Genomic DNA, 20053 nt, shown 5'->3' with positions numbered 1-20053 from the left:
AATGATCCCCAGTGCCACAACAGTGGCATGAGGATGGGGATGGGGATATGGAGATATTCACACCTCTGGATCTTTTCTTTGCACCCACAGTGATGTCAACTGAGCACCTGTCCAGCCCTAGCCACCCTGACCTGGGGTAAGGTGGATGCTGGGATACCTCCAAATTACCCCAGTTCTCATTTCATAACAGCATTAGCAAATGCACCAACCACATATGGATATACAAGTACTTACATCAATTCTTTAACTTTTATACATTTTATTTATATGTATGTATTTTAAAATTTTTATGTTTTTAACATTTATATAAATATTCGATACAATATGTGGTTGATCTTGCTATTACTACAAATGTTTGTACATCCCCATGTCTGTACAGACACCATGTACGTATCAAGCTATCAGTATTTATATTGACTCTCCCAGGACACACAAACCCTGCAGCCTGAGATTGAGCAACACTTCATTTCCAAGCACCCCTAACCCTAACCCTAACCCTAACCCTAACCCTCCCCCTGTCCCCAGCCAGTGCTGTACCCCAGGACATGAGGGAATTACGTTTTTCCAGGGGGGAGCAGAAGGAGCAGCCTCCCCCCCAGCCCGAGGGGCTCTGTCCCCTCCCAGGAGCAGCACGGTGTCACAGCACATTGGGAACCACAAGCTCTTCCCAGCGAGAGCTCCAGCTGCTCCTTGAACTCCCCGTGCTGTCAAATCCTTTTAGAGAATCTCTGCTAATCCGTGTGATGCTCGCTCAGGCGCGCAATGACCCACAAGTTAATGAATATGACTTTATGCCCGGATCAAGTAAAACACACGGCAGATTTAATCTGTTTATGAGCGCAGATTCCCGTGGTGCCCAGCTGCAAGGGGCCAGAACAGCGGGATGCTGAGCAGGTACCGGGATTGCTGTGATCCAAATCCTGCTCACAGCTGTAGTCCCCTGACAGGGACTCCACAGGCACGACACAGAGCACTACACAGAACCTTCACCAGAAATCTGCCCTGAACAGAGCAAATAAGCAGCAGGAGAGGGGTGAGGCCCCATCACTGTGCTGATCCTTCTGCACAGAGCTCGGGACTGAGCCCAGCTGGGCACCCCTGATGGCTGCCTTTAGCTCCCAGAGATGCCCACAGCGTACCCCCAGCCTGGCACCCCCTGCCCCATCAGACGAGACACCAGATGGGACCCCCATGCCCCACTGCAGCTGGATGTGGGCAGGGACAGAGCGACCCGTCCAGATGTGCACACGGGCCGGGGATGCACAGGCTCCACAACAAGGATGGGGGGAGAGGGGGAAGGAGAAGCAATCCCTATTGCCCCTCACAACAGGCAGGGCTTTCACCAGGGTATGCTCACGGTGCTGGTGTTTAACCTCTCCTGAAGCTCGCCACCGCTGCCTCGCAGATGGCACCCCAGGGGATGTGGGCACAGGAGTGCCCCAGGGGACACGGGCACAGGAGTGCCCCGCTCCCGTGCACTGGTCACGCCAGCACGGTGAGGGCTCAGGGCAGCACTGAGCAACACCAAAATGACCAAAATTACCGCCACACAGACAAACCGCTCTGTGCCGCCCATCAGCCTCCTCCCGCCGGCTGAAGGTCAGTGGCTGTCAGCTTTTATGTCTGCATTTTTATGGGAGAGAGGCTGCTCTAAAAGCACTGCTGAGAACTGCAGCCCCACACCCCAGACACTGGAAATCACTGCTGGAATCGAATCTGAAATGCCAGCACATCCACATGTCTGGCGTTTTTATTGACTGAGTTTATATAAGAATTACACCTTTCCTGATTTTCTTGCTATCCTTTCAGTTGTATTTTTCCCTGGTTTTTAGCAAGTACAGTACCTTGTTTTAAATACAGTTTAAATATTTTTGAAATGCCAGCACATCCACATGTCTGGCGTTTTTATTGACTGAGTTTATATGAGAATTATACCTTTTCTGATTTTCTTGTTATCCTTTAAGTTGTATTTTTCCCTGGTTTTTAGCAAGTACAGCACCTTGACATGCTGTTTTAAATACAGTTTAAATATGATTAGAATACATATGTCAGGCAAATATATTATTGAATGAAAAAAAAATTATTTCCCCAACATTAGCGGGGAGAGTAATTATTAAAATATTATTTTATTCAAGTGAAGTTAAACAATAAATTCTGACTGAAATTTGGGAAGTTTATTAAACTTCATTTCAAAATAGGATTTGAGTTTACAACTGAGCACAGGTGAAACAAAGCACTCTGAGGGGAAAAGCTCTAAATGTGACATTTCATAGCATCACAGAGTCACAGACTTGTTAGGGTTGAAAATGACCTTAAAGATCATTCAGTTCCAATCCTCCTGCCATGGGCAGGGACAACTTCCACTATCCCAGGTAGATCTAAGCCCTGTCCAGCCTGGCTTTGGGCACTGCCAGGGATCCAGGGGCAGCCACAGCTGCTCTGGGCACCCTGTGCCAGGGTCGCACCAGACTCACCACCCCCACAAAGAATTTCTGCTGAAAGAAGAAATTTGCCTGGACCTATCCTTATAGATAAATAAAACATTTTTCTGAAACCAAGGTCAGCCTCAAATGGGAACTGTTCTGGGGATCAATGCCAAAGCCTGGAGATAGGATTTCAAATTAATCCCCTGAGCTCTGCTCCGAGATGCCACTTTTCTCAGGGTGTGGAAAGCAGGCAGTGAACCCTCCCCAGGTGGACAGCAGCAGCACAGGTACCTGTGCACAGGTACACTGCGAGTTCATGCACGGGGGAAGCAGTGGCTGCTGGCACCTGGAAAAGCCAACAGCTGCTTTCTCAGCATGAGGAACTTTCTTTCCCCCAGAGCGTACAAAGGATAACAAGTCTGAAGTAGCAGCATGAGAAATGATCTTGACTCTGTTTCAGCAATGGCACTCGGAAACCTCCGCCGAGCCGCGCGCTCTGTGGCTCTGCAAGGGCTGGCTGGCACCTGACAAAACAAACCCAGCACGTTCCACTGCTGGGAAACCCAGGGGCTGCAGGGCATCCTGTGAAATCCCTGAAAGCAGCACGGAGAAGTGACCTGATTTTCAGGAATGCAAACAGCTCCAGGTCCCTGACTGCACAAGTGCAAGAGACATTTTACGACACAATAAACTGCCTAAGATGGAATCATACTGCTTGATGACATCCAAACCTTTCTACTTAATTACCACACACCTCCAGTACTGCCAAAATAACCCAGAGTGGCTATGGAGGCGGTGGGGAGAGCTGCTGGGACTGGCACAGAGCTTCCTGGGCATTACAGAGCCCACAGCCCTCCAGAGCAGCAGGGACTCTTGTGTGGGTGCCATACCCACCGACAGGCTGCCTTTGGCAGCCGACACCAAGCTCTGCCTCTGGCAACCAAAAATTTGACACTTCTGGATTTTCTGTACAGTTTGCTTACACGATAAACAAATTAAGGCCATTCAGTCTACTGAGTAATAAAACAAAAGAGAGGCCAATACAGCACACTTGGCACCCAGGACAGGCTGCTGCAGGAGGCAGGGTGCATGTCACACTGCAGCTCCAAAGCAGTTTAGTCTGATGCCACTGCACCACCAAACACAAAGCCTGGAGATCAATTTCCACAGGGGGCTGAGGGACCACCACAGTCCATCACAACATCGAACCCCTCAGAGCAGGGGTGACCCACAGGTTTGACAGTGAAGGCTCATGGCTGTCACCACCACAGTGCCACTGACTGGAGGCGCGTGTGGAACCGGCCAGCGCTGCCCTGCCCTGCAAACCCGAAGAACGAGAGAAGTTCACACAGGAATGGAAGGAAAACCACTCAGAGCTTCCAGTAACAGCACACATCAGGCCAGTGGACGCCTCTTCCAGCCAGAATCCCACTGTGACTGAAAGGACAAACCCACAAATGCACTAGGGTAAGGCAGAAAGCACTGCCACTGTCCAACAAGAATGTTAGGAACTAAACAACATTGAAGCATTTCTCTTTTGGAAAAAAAAAAACCAAAAAAATCCCAACAACAACCAAAACAAAACCAGGGAATCTTTAACAACTTCTAAGAAAAAAATTCCACCTGTTTTCCACAAGAGGGAACTTTTGACAAGACAGTGATTTCCTACAAAACCCCTCTAAAATCAGTCAGTGCAGCTTCCCAGGACCAGCAGCAGAAAGGAAACTTATTCAGCAATTCAGGAGGAATTAATGAACCCAGCCACATTCACCTACGAGGGCAATGCACAAGCCTCATGCCCAAAGGCACCCCCAGATCAGCAACAGCCCCCAGAAACACGGTGCCCACCCCAGGGCACTGCCACATCCCCCTGAGACACTGCCAAGTTCCCCCCTCAAAGGGCACTGCTGTGTGCCCCTGCCAGGGACCACCACATCCCACCCCAAGGCACCCTCCTTTCCCACACCTTTCCTCTTTCCTTCTGTTGGCTCACAATTAAGGATCCCTGGTCACTTTGAATTTTTTTGATAGCTCATACTGTCTGGTTTGAAGTGAAAATCAAAGAACAATCATTAAAAGATAAAGATTAGGCTGAGAGAAAACTAGCCTTGCATCTTTCCTTAAATGTGCAAGACAGACTGAACACAGCTCTTCTCCCTTTACTCTCTACCATATCATAATTATCACATAAGTAGAACTGTTAGCCTTGGCCTTTGTTTCTGCACGTGTCACAACCATAAAACCCATGGAGCCTAATGGGTACATCGCCCTGGAATTTGGCAATTGACAGAACTCAGCACGTGCAAAGTAAAACAATTAAAATTAGTACTTGTTGTAGTGATAAAGTGCCATAAAAGAGTAAAACAAAAGAGAGATGCTCTTTCCCTGGCGTACCCAGCCCTGCTGGAGCCTCGGGGTCACGAGCGGTTTAATTCTACGTATGAGAAACTATTTTTCATGCTGTGACATTTATGTGTCAGTTTTCACACCCAACCTCTGCCAGGCACTATTCATTTCCTACGAGCTCTGTGCCTGTTTGCTTCCAGATAAAGTTTCCCTCCCCACCTGCTGCAACTCGGTGTAATTTATTGTACCTGGGCACAAGCAGCTCCAGCAGGACCCGACCACGCTGCTGGACCTGAGGAGCTGGCACTGGGGTGTCCCCTGCTCTGTGACACAGCAGCACTGCCTGGCAGCCAGCAGCCCCTCTGGGGACAGGGACACCTCCCAGGCCCACTGGCACCATCCCACCCTCCCAGCACCAAGGGAAGCGCCTCAGGCTGCTCTGAGTGCTCAGGATGTCTGAATGAGCCCCGGTGGCAGTGCAAGGCAAGGCCCTGAGTCAGCTCTGCATGGCCACCCCTAAGACACAAAAATAGCTTGTTTATTCCTGCCGAGGTGTTATTTTTACACAGCAGTACGGGTCGCCGTGGCTGTTTGCTGCCGCTGGTCCCACAGGAGGCACGTGGTGGGGCCAGGTGCACAGGCCCTGCAGGGTGCTGGACTGGGACATCCCTGCCCTGCCTGCCACCCTGCTCGGGGCACAGGGGCTGGGAGAGGTCCATGGGAGAGCCTTCAGCCACTGCCCCCCCTGCCAGCCACCCTCCACCTCCACAGCATCGGCCAATGCCTCCAGGCTGCCTTGGAGCTCCAGAGGGAAAACCCTCTCCTTCGATTTCCCATCATCATCCCATCATCCGAAGGACAGCCCTGCTAAATCAAAGCGTGCCTGTGGTTTCCAACGAGGCAGGAGCAACTCCTCTGTACACACGAACACGCCCATCAGGCAGGGATAGCTCAGGACAGCGCTGCGATGCCGCCCTGGCTGCACCTGTGCCAGGTGTGCTCACATCGTGAACCAAAGTGCAGCTCTCCACAGTGCATTCCTGCAGCACCCAGGTAACGCTCTCCTGGGGTTCACAGCTCTTTATACATCCTGGCTTTAGTGGAAATAAGTCCAACAGAGTGAAAGTGAACATCCCTGAGGGCCGCAAATAACAAATTAAGAAGCAAGTGGGAACAGGACGGAGCTGAGTGGGACAGCGGCAGAGGAAGCTGCTGGCAAGTAAATATTGCCCAACACGACAGCAGGATTGGGGAAAAACTGACAGAGTGGAATAACAGGAAGCTTAGTCACTTCTGGACAAAAAAAGCGAGCATGTGAGCGGGGCGGAGGGGAGCAGAGTGCTGGAGCACCGGGATGGATGGGAGGGCCGGGAGGGGAGCAGCGCTCCACCAATGTGAGCGGGGCGGAGGGGAGCAGAGTGCTGGAGCACCGGGAGGGGAGCAGCGCTCCACCGGCACGGCAGGCACAGACACACTGCCGTGGGCACTGCCCTGGCCAGGGGAGGCTGTCCTGGTGCCCTGCTGCACCAAACCCTGCACAGGCAGGGCCGGCACAGACACACTGCCATGGGCACTGCCCTGGCCAGGGCAGGCTGTCCTGGTGCCCTGCTGCACCAAACCCTGCACAGGCAGGGCAGGCACAGACACACTGCCGTGGGCACTGCCCTGGCCAGGGCAGGCTGTCCTGGTGCCCTGCTGCACCAAACCCTGCACACACACAGCAGGGTCCTGCACAGGCTCCCCCAGAGGAACTGTGACCCCGTTAACCCACACACCCAGCTCCTCCTCAGCACACCCCAGCTGCTCGGCTTGGGGTGGACAACAAAACACCAGCACCAGCCCCCCGGAGAACACTGTGCTGGTGATGGAATTACCATGGGTCTGGTAATTCCAAGAGCCATAGAGGCACTTTGCAGAAGCCTCAGGAGCGGGGAGGAAAGCTGAAAGAAGATCAGATTTCCCCGATGGCAACCAAAGTACCCATTACTGGTGAAATATGGTCTGCCCGTCACTGATGAGGGGATAACAGCACTGGGTATTAGTAAAGGGACTAGAAAAACACAAACCCAAGATTTTACTACATCATCCAGAGAGGCAAGAGAAAAGACAAATTTGAAGTAATTAGAAGCTAGATAAAGAACGCCACCAAACCATGACCAACTGATGACAAGCTGGAGAAATAGTTTTTTACTGCTTAGGCAAATGAGGAAAGAAAAGGATATAAATAACCAAGAGACAGCAGAAGAGAAATAAAAAAACTTAAACTAAGTTTATAGTTCAAAAATTCATACAGGGAGGATCAATCTAAGTAATTCAGACTGTAGGGACAAAAAAATGATACCAAAAAATGTTGATGCATTCCACATCAGAAGGCAAACGGAGAGTTAAAAGTCTTTAACAAAGAACAAATTGAAGCAAGCAAGAATAGGAAAGGGAAAGTGTCGTGGGTAAACAAAGGCTGACACATCAGGTTTGTTTTACCTTGCAAGTGTTCTTGAGGCCCAGTAAAAGCTTCCTAACCAAATAAACACCCTTGCAGTCCCTGGGGGAACCACCCTGGGAGCCAGGGTAGGGCTGGAGGCCCCGCTGGAGCAGCACATGCAGCACCACTTCCACCGTGCTTCTGGGACACACTTGTCATATTTCTTTAAAAACAACAAAGCAAACCAAGGCCAGCCCTGAAGCACTTAACAGCTCCGTGGAAAACCAAGAGGAGCAGAGGCCATCCCGGCTGGGGGCAGGCAGCTCCGTGTCCCGCCGAAGGCAGCAGAGCACCAGCGCTGTTTGCCGAATTTCCCAAGCGGGGGCTCAGCCAAACCCAGCAGTAAGCAGGCAGTGCAGGGTCCACTCCGTGCCCTTGGGTCAGTGTCCAGCCCCAGCCCTGACACGCCCGCTACACGATCCAATAATCATTAACATTGCACATGCATCAGCCAGACCTGGAAGTTTCAGCCCACACCAATGCTGAATTCCTTGCTCAGCTCGGTGCTGCACTGCTCAGGAGGGGAAGGCAGGACAGAGGGCTCAACAGGCCCTGTATCAGCCACAGGTTTTTTTCTCATACAGCTCAGGAATAATTTCCTGCACTAAGTGCTTTCCAGGCCTCTTAACATTGACATTGCAGATCAATATTTCACAAAGACAAAGCTGTCTGATGGATGTGTGCACTCATTTAAGCATCTCTAACAGGCAGTGCTGCTCTAACTACACACTCTGCACCCCTGCTACCTTCTACCCCAGAGGTTTGGCCTTGCTCGCTTTCCACATGAAACAAAATGACAGTAAAATGACAGAACAAAAGACCTACTGTAAGGCAGTGTGCAAATAAAGACAGCATCTATCTGCTCTGTCCGCACCAGTGCAGTGCAAATATAACTACAGCTACCAGGAAACATTGCTTGCTCTCAGGAGCTCTCCAGCCTCTCTCTGTTAAAGCCTCTGCATAGGCTTTACTTCTGAAAATCAACTCCTTGCTAGAGCAAATCCTTGCACAGAGCAGGACCAGGTGAGAGCCTCTGTGTGCTCAGAAATGCGGCTGCAGGGTGAATATTTGATGCAAAAGTCTTGAAAAGCTCAACTCTGTCAGTCACACATTGAGGAGAAAAACGCTCAGAAAAGCTTATGAAATATGTGACAATGACACCAGAGGAGCAGAAAGAACATGCAAAGTGTCTGTGAGGCCTCACAGAAACACAGAGGTGCAGATCCCCCCGCCCTTGCCGCGCTGTGAACAGAGCAGGTCAGTGCACGCGGACCAGTGGCACACACAGGTGGCAGGATTTATTTTTCTAAAGTTAAATAACCACAAAACATGCCAAGCACCGCTCTGCGGTCAGAATTCCCTTTGATTGCTTATTTCCACATGACAACTCCCTGTCCTGTCCCAAAGCAGAGCCGTGCAGACGGCGGCAGCGCTCCGCTCCTCCCGAGGGCAGCTCGGCTCCTGGGCCCATCCCAGCAGGAGGAAGGCACAAAACCCAGCCCAATGGCAAAAAGGAAAGAGGAGTATTGTTTTACAGATGCAGACTTTCTGTAGGAAGCAGCATTCTCAGGAAGAATTTCTTTACAGAAAGGGTGGCCAGGCACTGTTGGGGCTGCCCAGGGAGGTGATGGAGCCCCCAGCCCGGGAGGTGCCAAGGAATGATTGCATGTGGCACTCCGTGGTCTGGGCTGGGGGACAAGGTGGGATCGGGCACAGCTTGGACTCAGTGATCTTGGAGGTGTTTTCCACCCCAAATGGTTCTGTGGTTTCTGCTCCTGGCAGTTTGGTGTTGTTGTAGGACATTTCGGCAGTGTCACTACCTTGGTGCACACGCGAGCTGCAGGAAATGCCACCTCTGCAGATCCTGCGCGTGTGTGTGTGTGACCTGAAGACTCAAATGCTCTCACTTCAAGTGTTCAGCCACATAGCTGGTGGGAAATGAAAAACTTTCCATGTGTGGGAGCCAACTGAGCTGATGAAACAAACAGGAACATTCAGAGGGAGGACTGGCGTATCATGATCTCATTGCAGAAGCACTTTTTCCCCCAAGTTCAGCATGTGTGAGGCAGAATCAAAGCTCCAGAGATGAGAGCATCAGCCTCGGGGCTGGGTTGCAGGGCTGCCTTACAGGTGCTCGCTCTTCAAAAACCTAAATTCTCTTTTAATATCTTTCACTTAGATCTATGAGAGGAAACAACTTGTTTCTGAGCATTAAAAGGAAATAAAACAAATATTGAATTCCTCTCTTTTCCATGACCTTTTGTTACATGAGACCTGACTCACTCTAAAAGTAATAAAACAGCACAGTAGAAAATGAAATGAAATAGAAAATGAGACCTTTCTACCCCACAACCTCCCTACAAAGACACAAGTTGACGGTGACAGCTTTGCTCACCATTATGCCCAAGAGCTCAGAACCCCAGCATTCCAGGGACCTGGAGATGTGCTGCTCCCAGCAGCTGCTCCTGCTCTTCCGTGGCACCACTGCCACTGGGAATCCCTGCAGGGCTCAGACAGCTTTTACACAACACCAAGGAGCAGAAGCTGAACCAAGTAATTTGTCAGGTGATCAAAACAGAACCTGAGCAGTCACTCAGAAACACTTCATTATTTGTCATTTAAACAGAACAGAGAAGAAAGAATGGAACAACTACAGACGGTGCTGGACAACTGACCCATGGCTGCACTCCAGACAACAATAAAATCCAGCAATGCTTTCCAAATTTTAAATATTAAATACGAGTGTATTTTTAGCAACTACAATTTTAAATTTTTTTAAGCATAAAGTAGCTTCTTAATTCACAAAAGGTCTTTGCACTTTCTGAATGCTCCTTTTTGTGTACAAACCCAAAGTCAACACACAAAACACACAGCCTGAAAAAAACCTGGAGAAGTCACACACACAGACATATATTATATATAAAATGCAATGAGCACACACACATACACAAACAGCCCACAGTGTGTGCGTAGCCCAGAGCAGAACAGTTGACAAGTATAACAAATAACTTCAACCTTCCACTGTTGCTACATTTTCAGCGTCTAATTCCTTAGGTATCTAAAATTACCAGAAACATCTAAACCATAAATATGCGACAAATGCTGTGTAGAAACATTTTACATTGTTACAAACATTAGCAGTGTCTTCAGCCAATGGGCTAAACATGAACAGGAGACCTCCCTTCCCTTCTGACTTTCAGCACTGGACTTAATGAAGCCAAACGCTAAAGGATTCCAACAAGGCAGAACAAGGTGTGCTTTCCTCCACGGTAAAAAAAAATAAAAATAAATCCATCAGCAAGTGTTATTTTTCTCTTCAGATATATTTAATCACACCAGTAACCACGTTTGGAACTAGGTGCAGAGGATCCTTTGCAAAAAGCTGGCAGAACCTGGGAACAAACACATTTTGTCAAGGAATTTTGGAGGCTGTCTGCACACTACATCCTCCGACATCTCCTGACCTCCCTGACTTGTGCTTTGCTCTTGCTCCCCCTTCCCCTCCCATCTGCTCACAAAGCTCAGAGCCCTCTCTCCTGTGTTATGTGCCAGGTGTTACGACAGCATCTGACCTCTTCAGCTTTTTGTCTCTCTTCTGTCCCGCCCTCTAATTTCTTTCTCTCTTCTGCCTTGCCTTCTCTTCTAGTTAGAGACTTAATCACCTTTACCATTGTCATAAAAAATCCTGTTTCCTCCTGTTCAGTGCAGCCATAGAGAAAAACCCAAACCCTGTCCTGGCTGTAGTGAGCTCACTCTGTGCTGCATGTCTGTTTTGCCAGATGCAGCTCCACACACTTCTGCAACAAATGCCCAGCCTGGTGAGGTGTTCCCTGGACTGACCAACCCCACCACACCCCTCCAGTATCACCTGGAAATTTAAATCACAAATTAATTTTTTTACTATGAAACAATTCCTTGTGTTCCACTGTCACGAGACCTTTGCATTTTAAGGTACTTTACCTGGAGTTAAAGCTGCCATATCCATCCATCCATCCATCATCCATCCATCCATCCATCATCCATCATCCATCATCCATCCATCATCCATCCATCATCCATCCATCCATCCATCCATCCATCATCCATCCATCATCCATCATCCATCATCCATCCATCATCCATCCATCATCCATCCATCCATCCATCCATCATCCATCCATCCATCATCCATCATCCATCCATCATCCATCCATCATCCATCCATCCATCCATCCATCCATCATCCATCCATCCATCCATCCATCATCCATCCATCCATCATCCATCATCCATCCATCATCCATCCATCATCCATCCATCCATCATCCATCCATCATCCATCCATCCATCCATCCATCCATCATCCATCCATCCATCCATCCATCATCCATCCATCCATCCATCCATCCATCCATCCATCCATCCATCCCTCGCATGCCTTGCCCACGGGAAGCACCTCACCCTGCTCCACAGACACCCCATCATCCATCCATCCATCCATCCCTCCCTCACATGCCTTGCCCAGGGGAAGCACCTCACCCTGCTCTACAGACACGAGGTGCAGCCAGCATTCAACCAACAATGGGAATAAATAACAGCCAGTAGATACAAAGTCCTGACTCTCCTGTTTCCTCTACAGAGTGCTTAGTGAGCGGGAACTCTTTAACCCTTCAGTGAGCCCAGTCAGGGCTTTCCCAGCTCACCTGCATTTTTATTTGGCTACAGCCACTGCAGACATCCAGGCTGTCTCCTGACTCAGCTCACTGCAGGGAAAATTTTACCAGGGCACCAGACAAGCAACGGTATGTCAATGCAGATGATGCTCTGAACACATCCTACAACCAGAAAGCAACCAGAATTCCAGGAACAATTTCCCATCTACAGCTGGCTCTACAGAGTGACTGCACTGTAAGCAAGGGCAAGGGACAGCAGAGCCTGCAGCCTGTGCAGCTGCAGCTCAGCCAGTCTCTGGTGGCACAACGTGCTCCAAGCTGCTGCCTGCTGACAGCTGAATTCTGCACAAATACACAATCAAGTGTACTCTTTCTTTCCACTCAGTATTTGTTTCACCATTGTCAGTTTACAGCGAGCCCCAAAGACCAGAAAACATTTCATTCTGCCTATTCTTTTCAAAAGACTTCAGTTAAATGTGCACACTCTTGTTCTTATATAACAGAACCAAGTAAGAAAAACTGTGCAGTTCCTGACATTGCTGTGGTGGCTACTGCACACCTAAAAACCTGCCAGGCTCCTGGGGGGAGTGAGAACCCCTCCCTGAGCCAGACAAGGCTGGAAAGACGCTCTCAAATTAAAAACCACAACCTCCACCTTGCCCAGTGTCAAATACCACTGAACCTGTACAGGTTTTCAGACTGAATCCCACCAGGATAAAGAGCGAGCAGAAACCAGTGAGTTTTACTCCTGCAAAGTCGTAGTTACCTACTACACCTGCAGCCACCCTGCCTTTGCTGCCTGCTCCCACACTGCAGGGCTTTCCAGAATGTCCACACACAAACGACCCTGTCCCCAGGGACACCACAGACCCCTCGGCCTGTGCCAGCTCCTGTTCATAACCTGCCCCAGCCACAAACTGCCCTGCTCCATCTCAGATTCAATGGAATGCTTGCTCCTCCTGGTCTCACAGGTATGTCCCCTCAACAGAGGTGGCCTCACATCCACCCTCCCTCCTCATCCTCACAGCTCCCTGTCTGTGTCAGCTGCCTGCTGCTCCCTTGGGCACACATGGACACATGCCCTCCCACAGGGTGGGCAGTGTGTGCACACACGAAGGACAATTCCCATACTTTGCAATTCCTCTCTTTCAAATTTAAATCTCAATCTCACAACCATTTATGTCTCGGTGTAAGCCTGGAATTAACCCATGCAAATTCAGTGAAATCGCACCAACAAAAAGTAACCAGCTTTGCTTCCTCCCAGAACTGCTTCTCTTTTCAAACAGCACTCTCTCTCTTTTTGCTAACTCTCTGTACTATTTTGCCAAGTTAGGAATGGTCCAGAGAAATCTGGAGCTGAAGAGAGTCTTTCCAGGAACTTGACGGGACTTGAAGTGCTCTGAGATGAAGCTGGATCCAGACCTGCTCCCCAGCCAGCCCCTGCCCCCTGCCGCTGCTGTCAGCAAACTGGGGAGGCACCAGCGTTCTCCCACCAGAGCCCACCATCCCCTCTCTGAAAAGAGAGAACTTTTGGGGATCTCCAGTGCTGAGAAGTTTATCCAGTGAGTGGAGTATAGTGAAAAGGCAATCTGAGGAAGCAGCTTGCTAGTGCCAGGGTGAAGCCCTCCTGAAGCGCTACACCGGATTTCTTCTTCTTCTTTAAAGATCCACTTCATCAGATGTATTTTCCTTTGTTTGATCAAATATTGCAGTTGCTTTCAACAACCTCAACGTGTGTTCTGCATCAGTTAAATCCTGAGATGTTTCCTAATGAAGAGGATATGTCATAAGTATTTCAAATAAATTCAACCATGAACCCAAAGGTTTTCTCACTTGCATAATCCCGTGTTTCAGGACCTGACAATTCAGCGTCAACTTAAATCTTATTTCAACAGCAGTAATCCTCCCAGTGGCACTGTGAAGCAGAGGACAAGACAGGCCTCTGGACCAGGATAAAAGCAGCTCTTGTCATTTCCTAGGGGGCTGGCTGGAGTGCTGCTGTGCAGCCCTGGAGCAGGAGCAGCCCCGAGCCCAGCCCAGCCCAGAGCACCAGCGCGGTTCTGGCAAAGCCCAAAGCCCTGCTGGCTCTCTCTGCGGGATGTGTGCAGCTGGGCACTTTGGAGGGAGGGCTGTGGCCTCGCCCTGGCCTTGGCTGCTCACCTGGAGAAGAGGCTCGTTCCCAGGCATCACCCAGGAGCAGCTCCTGACAGGAAGCACAGATTCCTAAGCAGCACCCGGGGCAGCAGCTCCTAAATAACATCCAGCTGGGCTAACACAGCCCTGCAGCCCCAGCAAAGAAACACCAGCATTTCTCCAAAGTCAAAAAACAGATGTGATCAGTCGGTCTTGAATGTAATTTGTTGCTTCCAACAAATTTCAGCGAGCCTTGGCAACAAAGCATCTGTATTTGGAAAAACAGACACTTGGGGTCATCCTGGGAAGGAGACAGGCCTCACAGGCTGCTCCTGATCACTCGGTAAGACTTGGGACAAATGTCTGAATGTTCTTGACATGAGGTTTTTTTATTTTATGCCTCCTTACATCTTCCCTGCAAACCAGTTGAGAATTTTACCGATTTTGACTATGCCCAGCAGAGTTCCTGACTGTAACAGGAGCCCACGCTGGTTTCTATTATGCACAGCCTTTAAGAAATGACACTGCAAATGCTGCAGTGCAATGTTTTAATTTCTACTTAATTTCTTTCTGCCGAGGCAGAGCTGAAACTGTAAAATGAGCTGTGAAGGCTGTAGTTAGTTGTAACTCCTCTGTCCAAAGGCCTGATAAGATTTCAAAACACCATCTATCTTCCCACAGAGGAACACGCGTGCTTTCAATTGTTTGGTTTGCTAATGGACTATTTGCCACTCCACCTAACAATTGCCCCATTTTCTCGATGTGTTTGCCACTTTTCCCTTTGCTTCCTCTTCTGGAGCTCAGCCTGCTGGCAGGCGCAGGGGCTGGAGAGGAGAAAAATGGCAAATCAGACCTTAGGAATTTGAACATTGTTTATGTTTTCATTTTTCTGCCAAGGGTTACTGCTTTACGAGCTTCCTTGCAATCAGCCATGTGTCCATCTGCCTCCCAGCCCTGAGCCTCACCTCATCCCTGCACCCCGAGTCCTGCCACCACCCGTGCTCCAGGGATGCTAAACACCACACAGGTAAAACTACCCAGGAATCACCTGCTCAGGTGTGCTGGGTTTCTTCTTTTGCCTTCATTGAAGAAGAATCAGACCCAGGATCTGCCATTCTCAACAGGATTAGTGCAATAGGCTTATGGGATTTTCTTTTCTTTGTGCTAAATGAAATGGAGTTCTTACTCTACACCCTTCGGTAAGTGTCACACAAGGGAGAACAACAAGTCAAAAAAAATCAGTATTTTTTAAGCAGTGACAAAGTAGAGAGACTTTAGTAGAGAGACTTGAACAACTAACAGTTACATCTCTGAGGTATAAGAAATAAGATGCTCATGAATTTCAGCAATAATAATAATAATAGTAACAATGCTACGTGTATGTATTTTTTAGCCTCCTTGGTAAAAAGCGGCAGTCACTTTTACAGAGTCCAGGTGTTCTACTTTAAAAAAATAAACACTTCTACATCAGAAGATAAAATACTATCATACCAAGTGCTGGTGGGTCTCAGACACTAGGCACCAGAGCTTCAACCTCATACATCATCACTGAAGTGACTTACACTTCTGGTTTCCAGCTTCTTCTTAGAATTAAAAAAAAAAAAAATAGCAGAGAAATGTGGAAGTTTAAGACTTTCCAGCTGTTGAAGAAAGAGTAGAAAAAGCTTTTACACTTCATTGGGACACCCAGCTTGAACATGAAAGAGCCGCCTTAGTGGGAGCATAGCTTAAAAAAAGCCTGGAAGTGCAGTGCTCATGGTGCACGTTATCTCCAAAGCCACGGGCTGTGACCTGCGCTCGCCACAGCCACTGAAGCCACATGAGGCTCAGATCACTGGGAAGCAGCAGGTTTGGGAACACAGCAGCCCCACCCTGCAGAGAGCCAGTGTGGGGCTGTGCTGAGCACAGCGGGGCAGTGCCGGGGCAATGCTGGGCCAGCACTGGGACAGCGCCGGGACAGCGCCAGGACAGCGCTGGGATAGCACTGGGATAGCACTGGGACAGCACTGGGATAGCACTGGGATAGCACTGGGATGGCGCTGGGATAGCACTGGGATAGCACTGGGATAGCACTGGGATGGCACAGGGATAGTGCTGGGATAGCACTGGGATAGCACTGGGATAGCACTGGGATAGCGCCGGGACAGCGCCAGGACAGCGCTGGGATAGCACTGGGACAGCGCCGGGATAGCACTGGGATGGCACTGGGATGGCACTGGGATAGCACCGGGATAGCACCGGGATAGCACTGGGATGGCACCAGGATAGCACTGGGATAGCACTGGGACAGCACTGGGGGCAGCACTTGGACAGCACTGGGATAGTGCTGGGACAGCGCCGGGATAGCGCTGGGATGGCACTGGGACAGTGCTGGGACAACACTGGGATAGTGCTGGGATATTGCTGGGACAGCGCTGGGGGCAGCACCTGGACAGCACTGGGACAGCACTGGGATAGCACCGGGACAGTGCTGGGATAGTGCTGGGACAGCCCTGGAGGCAGCCCTGGAGGCAGCACCGGGACAGCACCGGGACAGTGCTGGGATAGCACTGGGACAGCACTGGGATAGCGCTGGGACAGCACTGGGATAGCGCTGGGACAGCACTGGGATAGCGCTGGGACAGCACTGGGATAGTGCTGGGACAACACTGGGACAGCGCTGAGATAGTGCTGGGGGCAGCACCTGGACAGCACTGGGACAGCACCGGGACAGTGCTGGGATAGCACTGGGACAGCACCGGGACAGCCCTGGAGGCAGCCCTGGAGGCAGCACCGGGACAGCACCGGGACACCCCATCCCCCTGCCCCTCCCGCCGTGTGACACTTTCCCCAGCGCAGGGCTGGCAGTGGCCGCCCGGCCACAGTGACGTTGGCCTCGGCACATCTGCAGCTCCCGCAAGATTTGCATTTGACATCCATCTCCCCATTGTTCAGACATCTTTATCTCAGCTTTCAGGAAACGCGGATGACTCATCTATCGGAACATCTGACGAAGCTAACGTAATTTCAAAACGAGTTCTACTTCGGCTTATTTTTCCAAGAAAAAGAAAGAAGAAAAAATGTTTCAAAATGATGGTAAAAATCAAATTTCTGTTGCAAACCAGTTTCCTGATATAGGAACTTGAGCTTATTTTTGCGGTAGACAGTCTAACAGGCTTTTAGGCATCCAAATTTAGGAAAAAAATCCTACGGCATTTAAACAAGGCAGAGCCAGAGCTGGAGCTGACTCAGCCGCTCCAGCGCATAATTTGAATACACTACATAATCATTCTTGGTTTAAAATTATCCTCCTAATATCTAAGGGCCAGATTATCCCACACACGCTCATCTCGATTCATGCGCTCCCCTAGGCCAGCCTAGCAGGTTCCATTAGCGCTAATTAGGCAGCAGGATGATAACATCTCGCTGGGGCTGTCCCAGCCCTGACCTCCTGCAGCAGCCCAGAGGTCAGAGCCACGGGCCTGGCTGCCTCTTGCTCCCCACGCTCCCAATGACCACGGGCCAGCTCGTTCTGCTCGCAGGTAAGGAGCAGCTGCCAGGTGCACCCACAGGACGTGTGTGCAGCCAGACGGAGTGTCCAGAGCCCAGTGCCACCGCTCCCACACAGGAGGGAGCCTCGGGAGCCAACACCGCCTTCCTCGCTCCAGCCCTGCACAGAGTGCGTGCCTTCATTTCACAGGAGGGGGAAATAGTAATTAAAAAAAAAAAAAAAGCGCTTTACCCAAGCTGCAAGTTTCACTTCTGGCATCTATTTTTGCCTCCGTCCGGCAGGGCAGGGCAGGGCAGTGGAGTTGGCTGCGGCGGCTGCGCGCTCGGTGCGCTGTCCCTGCGCCCGCAGAGGACACCTGGGCCGGGGCCAGCGCCGAAGGGCACTGCCACTGCCCAGGGTCCCTCCCTGCGAGGATCTGCTCTGCCTGTTTGTGTTCCAAATATAGCCGAGCACACAGGCCGTCTCCAGCTCAGAGAAGTCCTGCCCAGGGGCTGCAGCTCTGCAGCACTCACACCTGCCTGACGTCAGCTCCACGCAGCAGCCACTCCTAGGGCACACCAGGTCTTGGAGCGACACATCACAGCAGGCTGGGCTGGAAGGGACCTTAAAGGTCACCTCATTTCCACTCCTGCCAAGATGCAGGAGTTTGTAGAGAAAAATTCGGTGACTAAGTATCTGTCTTATGTTCAAGAGATAATGCAAGAATAGCTGTCTAATTAATACTAATATTATATACATTAATAAGAAATCAAATATTTTAACATTAAGGTCAATTTTTCAGCGTGCTGCTATTTTAGTAAAGAACAAGGACATTACATCCATATTGAATTACTGAAAAATTAAAAATTACTTTTGAATGTCCTAACCAAAAATCTTTTTTAATCTGTACTCAAGTATTGACTGACCTTATAAGGTCCAGACAGAGCTGGTGCAGCATCTCCCTAAATTGCTTTTGCAGAACATCTGAAGTTTGGGATATTGCAGCAAGGCAACTCAACGACTAGAGCTGGCTGAGCTCGGCACACACCAAAACTGACACAGAGCTGAAACAAAACCAAAACTGAGCAATGGCTTCAGCAATGGGGATTGGACTGGGAATTCCCCAAAGGGCAATATTCCATTTCCTGTTTCCCCAAGGTATTCTCGTGCAGGGTACAGCGACCTCACTGACCACCGTGCCCAGGGGCTGGGGAGCCGCTGGCAGCCACAGGCGCCGGGCCCGCGCCGGGACACCGCGGGATCCTGCCCCGGATCCCGGGAGCCTCTCCAGCACACAGCAGCTCAGCCACTGGCAAACCTTTCAGCATGAGCACAAGTAAACAGCTCTGGTCAGCAGTGTATTTTTAAACAGCAGATTCTTTCCCAGCTCCCAGCTCGGCCCCTGCGCTGACTCCACAGGGCAGCACACGCTCCTTCCCGAGGATCCGCAGCAGCGCTGTAACGTTACCCACGGTTATCACCCACGGACCTTGCAGCGCTTGGCAAAGGTCAGCCTCAGTTCCTGCATTAAAAAAGGAAGCGAAGGGCCCTGCTGACGGCAGCAGAAGGGCCAGTCACGCTGCCGGGGCTGAGGAAGGCAGGCCAGGCTGCGCTCCATCCCCTCTCACACAGACACCAGCTCGCACCAGCAGCACCCCCGTCCAGCACTGAGATTTTAAGGCACTTCCAGCGACCACTGACATCATGTCCGGGTCACTCCGTGGCCGGATTCCAGCCTTTCGGCCACATCCTGGCGATGAGAAGCGCTAGGCCAGTGGGGTCAGCCCGCGGTGGCCAGACACTCGTTGCTGGGAAACCAAGCCGGGGACACTGCGGGTGCTGCAGCACCAGCAAAGCCAGGGTGGCAGCCACAGCCCCCTGCTCAGGAACAGCTGAGAGGCTCTGGGGCCAGGCCTGTGTGCTGGCAGCACCGCCATCCCCACGGCGACACGCGGCGGCACCGTGTCCTCGTGGTGGCACACAGGGCTGGGACTCCCCACTGGCACCAGCAGCCCTGGCTCTGCTCCTACCTCCAGCACGTGCCGGATGCATGAAAACACCTTATTTCCACATTTTAATATTGACACCCTGCATGCATCGTAATTGCGGTATTTAAAAATAAATTGAACAACAGACAAATCCTTACAGTATGTGCAAGTTAAGCCGTGGCTGGGGGTGAGGGAGCATTTCAGGCCTGAGAGCACTGCAGAGCTTTCCCCCGTCCCCTGTGAAGCTGGGGACGCTGGGATCCACAGAGATCCCCAGCCACTTCCTGCCCCGCTCGCGCTGAGCCACGACCTGCACCAGCTGCTCCAGCTCAGCTCCCTGCCCAGCACGGCCTGCCAGCAGCCAGCTCCCCTCCTCGGGACTGGGGCAAGGGAACACAAAATCACACCGGAGAAAAAACTGACAAATCGCTGCTTCCCAAGTTTTGACTTTTTTCATGACTCCGCTGCATTAATTCTGTACTGTTTGTGGTATGCGTATTTTACGTGTTAGGTTACTTAAACCATGAAAAACCAAGGGAAGGAGCTGGGACCTGCAC

General features: G+C 50.6%; 1 protein-coding gene across 24 annotated transcripts in view; it reads right to left on the bottom strand.

Moving 5' to 3' along the window:
- The window catches only part of MBNL1 (muscleblind like splicing regulator 1), a 65610-nt gene that overhangs the window by 26604 nt on the left and 18953 nt on the right, over nucleotides 1-20053 (bottom strand). The window lies entirely within an intron of this gene.

This window comes from Onychostruthus taczanowskii, unplaced genomic scaffold (assembly GCF_017590055.1).
Source record: "Onychostruthus taczanowskii isolate IOZ18803 unplaced genomic scaffold, ASM1759005v1 scaffold24, whole genome shotgun sequence".
Taxonomy (NCBI): domain Eukaryota; kingdom Metazoa; phylum Chordata; class Aves; order Passeriformes; family Passeridae; genus Onychostruthus; species Onychostruthus taczanowskii.
This window is presented reverse-complemented; position numbering and strand designations above follow the sequence as displayed.